Source organism: Macaca mulatta, chromosome 1, assembly GCF_049350105.2.
Source record: "Macaca mulatta isolate MMU2019108-1 chromosome 1, T2T-MMU8v2.0, whole genome shotgun sequence".
NCBI lineage: Eukaryota > Metazoa > Chordata > Mammalia > Primates > Cercopithecidae > Macaca > Macaca mulatta.
Genome location: NC_133406.1, coordinates 216091604 through 216096766, shown reverse-complemented (window position 1 = coordinate 216096766; position 5163 = coordinate 216091604). Strand labels below are relative to the sequence as shown.

At 51.1% G+C, this 5163-nt stretch overlaps 1 long non-coding RNA gene across 1 annotated transcript; it reads left to right on the top strand.

The window, feature by feature from the left end:
- Window positions 1-312: 312 nt before the first annotated feature.
- LOC144335195 (uncharacterized) lies at window positions 313-2072 on the top strand. The gene is made up of 2 exons (XR_013405786.1): window positions 313-468; window positions 1103-2072. It is a non-coding gene; the product is annotated as an uncharacterized LOC144335195 (long non-coding RNA).
- The last annotated feature ends 3091 nt before the right edge of the window (window positions 2073-5163 follow it).

The following is a 5163-nucleotide window of genomic DNA, read 5'->3' as shown; positions in this document are numbered from 1 at the left end:
CCCTTCTCTGGGATCTGGGGAGACAGAAGCAAACACGACAGATGAGGTCCTGGTCCCTGGAGTTACTTTCAAGTGGTTGGAGTCACATAATCAACCGGTAAAGCCTGACACAGTTCACAGGGCGGTGAGTGTCGTGGAGAACCCACGCTGGACAGCGCGATGGAGCGGCCTCGGGGCTGGGCTGCTGGGCAAGGGAGGGGCGTCTCTGACTTTGTGATGTCTGCACAGAGGCTGAGCGGCGTGGTGCAGGTCAGTGATGGAAAGCTGTTTACAGGAAGTGTCAAGGGACAGCCCCAAGGAAGGGAGGAGCTAGAGCGGGTGAGGAACAGAAGGCCGGGGCAGGGAGAACGGGCAGGGGGCCACTGGGCAGTGCCTGTGCACTAGAGGTGGTCTCTAGAGGTGGGAATGTCTTCGTGGACATGTGTCCTTTGCTTGGGACAGTGGAGAGAGGCTTCCAGGTCTGGACAGGTGAGAAAGAGGGAGGAGCTGTCAGGCAGGACCATGGAGGTAGGTGGGAGGGTGAGGCACCTGCTCTGAGCCCTTTCTCCCTGGGCAGGATGGGGGGCAGGAATGGGGCATGTGGGCAGAGCAGAGGGAAGCAGCGGTGCAGGAATGGCCCTGACCTGCACAGATGTGGGAGGAGGTCCACGGGCCCAGAGAGGGGCTGAGGTCACACCACTGGAGACCTGGTGTTGGTTCCACAGGAGGCTCAGGGACACACTTTCAGAATTGTGAGAGCGCCCCTAGCAGAGGCAGGGACTTGGACTGGTTGACCTGGCTTTCCCACGCCCTCAAAACCTCAAAATGTCCAGCGTCCATCCAGTGATCGGGGCGGGTCTTTCTAGAATGTCATTTTCTCCCCAGAGCAGTTGGTGAGAGGCATTCTCACCTCCTCCCTGGAGAGCGGGGCTCCTCCTTACCATTGCCTCGTGGTTGAGCTCTAGTCCTTCTGTCTGGCTGGCCGCGTAGCCTTGGGCAAGCCGCTCCATCTCTCAGTGCCTCTGTTGCCTGGGCTGTAAACAGGAGTGAGCTAAAGGCAGGTGGACCGAGGTCTGTGAGCACGTAGTAACTCATACTCAGTTCCAGAAATATTCGCCCACAGAGGTGTCTGGGACAAGCCTGGAAAGCCGATCACAGTAACCCTCCGGGTGCTGCTCGTGGCTGAGAGAACAGAAGGGAGCCCTGTCCACCGTGGGAAGCTGCTGTTTCCATCATCAGCCTGGGCTGTGGTGCAGAAAGAAGGAAGGAGAGTCTGGGTGGGGCGAGGGAGGCAGCAAAGGGCCCGGACCTTCGTGGGAGCACGGACACACAAGGCAGCCATCGTCAAGCTTGGACTGACCCTACTTAGTGACATTAAGTTCTCAAAGCTCCGAGAAACAGCAACTGAGTTCTTGAGCTCAATCTTCCCACCAAAGAAAATCATACACAGGTCCATGCGCAGGGCTTCGCGGCTCAAAGCATGGTCTGTGTCCACATCTACTGGGATGGATCAGGCCCCACTGCAGTCCTGAGCCAGCTCTGCATTCCCGCCAGAGCGCCAGGAGATCAGATGCAGGGTGGACTCTGAGAAGCACTGCTCCAGCGCACAGGCGGGCTCACTGCAGCCTTGTCCCTGGCGGGAAAACGCGCTGGACCTGCAGCAGTGGGCACCCTGCAAGCTCCAGGAACAGGCAGGACCTGAGACATGTGGAAGCAGGAAGAAGGAGAACCCAGCACAAAACTGATGATGCATATTAAAAACATGCACATGGTGGCCGGGAGCAGTGGCTCATGCCTGTAATCGCAGGACTTTGGGAGGCTGAGGTGGGTGGATCATGAGGTCAGGATTTCGAGACCAGCCTGGCCAAGATGGTGAAACCCCATCTCTACTAAAAATACAAAAAAATTAGCTGGGCACGGTGGTGGGCACCTGCAATCCCAGCTACTCGGGAGATTGAGGCAGGAGAATCGCTTGAACCCAGGAGGCGGAGGTTGCAGTGAGCCGAGATTGCACCATTGCACTCCAGCCTGGGTGGACAGAGCAAGACTCCGTCTCAAAAAAACAAAACAAAATAAAACAAAACAAAAACACATGCACATGGTGCAATGGAAGCTGTATTGTGTCAATGTGAACTCTTCTGAACGTGATTATTGTTCCCAGTTATGTAAGAGCAGATCCTTGTTCTCAGGAGGCCCATGGGGAATGGTCCTGACATGTGTAGATACTTCTGTATGGCTCAGCAAACAAAATTTATGCAGATACTCGGAGAGAGCCTGTGGAGCAAAATGACAATCTGTGAGCCTAGGTAAAGGGGATATGGGAGGTTTTTGTTTGTTTGTTTGTTTGGTTTGTTTGTTTGTTTTGAGACGGAGTCTCGCTCTGTCACTGAGGCCGGAGTGCAGTGGTATAATCTCGGCTCGCTGCAACCTCTGCCTCTCAGGTGCAAGTGATTCTCATGCCTCAGCCTCCCGAGTAGCTGGGACTATGGGTGCACGCCACTACACCTGGCTAATTTTTGTATTTTTAATAGAGACGGGGTTTTGCCATGTTGGCCAGGTTTGTCTCAAACTCCTGACCTCAAGTGATCCTCCTGCTTTGGCCTCCCAAAGTGCTGGAATTACAGGTGTGAGCCACTGCACCTGCCACAGTGCAGCTGGGCCCAGGGTGGGACGGTGTGAAGTCCCTCACTGGGAATGTTTCCAGCTCAGCTCCTGGGGCCTCTTCCCCTGTCCTCTGTCCAAGGCCTCATGTCAGCCCCTTGAAGGCGAGGCAGCCATTCCCACAGCCACTTCTCTATTCTGAAATGACCAAGAGGCCTAGCTGGGACGGCAGGTCTGACCACAGATTGACAGATGTTTCCACATGTGGAAGTGAGGTTTGAGCGTCGATGCGCTGTTCCTGTGGTTCCCTTTTCACGCTTTCCTTGGGGGATGTGTCCAGACATGGTCTCATTGCCCTAATACGTTTCCATGTCTGTTGTGCACAGTCTTTAGATTGTTTAAGAGTCCTGTTCACGGGTAGAGCACTGCCCAGTTTGCACACAGCACTTTCTCATGCACTGGCTCAGTGGCTCTTCCCAACAAGCTGGGACTTGGGTTCATTTGCAGGATGGAGGCTCAGAGAGGCTAAGTAACAACAGTGACAACAATTAGTTGCCTTTTGCAGATCTGTCATCATGCCTTGCTCAAAGACAGACAGAAACTGCCCTGTACACAGTGTCTCACTTGGTCTTCACAAGAGCCCTGCAAGGTAGATATTATTATAATCCCTCATATTATTATAATCCCTCATTGGAAGTAGGGAAACTGAGGCTCAGAGAGAATAATTGACTTGCCCAAGGTCACACGGTGGCAAATCCAGGCCTAGAACCCATCTCTGGGTCTTGACTCCTGGTTCCGTGTTCTAACCAACTCTTGAGAACATCCATCAAACTTAAAAATATATATGACTATATTTCAACAAATCTATGACATCATTGAATATAGATACACCGCTCTTTTATGTACCCCAGGAAATAGAAATGCTGTCAGCTACAGTAAGACACTTCTCATCACTTAGAATTTTTTATTTTATTTTATTTTATTTTATTTATTTTATTTATTTATTTATTTTTTTTGAGGCGGAGTCTCGCTCTGTCACCCAGGCTGGAGTGCAGTGGCGCGATCTCGGCTCACTGCAAGCTCTGCCTCCCGGGTTCCCGCCATTCTCCTGCCTCAGCCTCCCGAGTAGCTGGGACTACAGGCGCCGCCACCACGCCCGGCTAATTTTTTTGTATTTTTAGTGGAGACGGGGTTTGATTGTGTTAGCCAGGATGGTCTCGATCTCCTGACCTCGTGATCCGCCCGTCTCGGCCTCCCAAAGTGCTGGGATTACAGGCTTGAGCCACCTCGCCCGGCCAGAATTTTTTATTTTAGACTAATTAAAAGCTCTTTCATATCCATATGCATTATATATATATATATGTATATATCACTTGTCCGTACATAAAAGGAAAATTTATCCGAAAATAAATTTATGTGACATGAGATGGATTTATATGAAAATAAACTTCTTCACGTCCAAAATCTGAGTAGCTGGGTGTGGTGGCTCATGTCTGTGTCCAGCACTTTGGGAGGCCAAGGCAGGTGGATCACTTGAGGCCAGGAGTTTGAGACCAGCTTGGGCAACATGACAAAACTCTATCTCTACAAAAAATACAAAAAATTAGCCAGGTGTGGTGGCACAGGCTGTAGCCCCAGCTACTTGGGAGGTCAGGGCAGGAGAGTTGCTTGAACCCGGGAGGCAGAGGTTGCAGTGAGCCAACATTGTGCCACTGCACTCCAGTCTGGGTGACAGAGTGAGACTCTGTCTCAAGAAAAAAAAAAAAAAAAACAAAGACAAAATCTGAGTGAGCAGTAGAAGCCCAGCTCTTTCCCACAATATTGTTCTCCACACCAGCAAATGTTGGTGATGATTTCCCCCTCTCTCTTCAAAAATATATTAGAGAGGAAAACCGTGTTTACATCTAATAAAGTACATGCATTCTAAGTACACTTGATGAATTTTTATCCGTGTTAATATTCATCTAGACTCACTGGCGGCTTGGAGCTGGCTCACATTAGGATTGTTAAACACTCAGGAATTTTGCAAACTGGTTTTTAAATTGTTGGTCACTTGAAATCAGTCGCGGTCCAGGCGCAGTGGCTCACACCTGTAATTCCAACACTTTGGGAGGCCAAGGCAGGAGGACTGCTTGAGCCCGGGAGCTTGAGACCAGCCTGGGCAACACAGGGAGACCCTGTCTCTACAAAATATTTTTTAAAAAATTAGCCAGATGTGGTGGTGTGTGCCTGTAAGTTCTGGCTACTTGGGAGGCTGACATGGGAGGATCGCTTGAGCCCAGGAGATTGAGGCTGCAGCAAGCTATGACTGAGCTGCTGCACTCCAGCCTGGGTGACAGAGCGAGACCCCGTCTCAAAAAACAAAAACAAAAAACAAACCCCAGCCGCAATGGGAGTATTTTACATCATGGAAATTGGCAAATGCTACACAATTCAGGGCTGTTTTTTTCCCTTCAGCGGTCTGGTTTACTGGCCCGCCACTGAGTGTAGCTACTACCCAGATCAGGAGAGATTCCCAGCATCCTGGAAGCCTCCTCTGTGGCTGCCCGAGCCCCTTTCCACCAAGGGAACGACTACTGGATG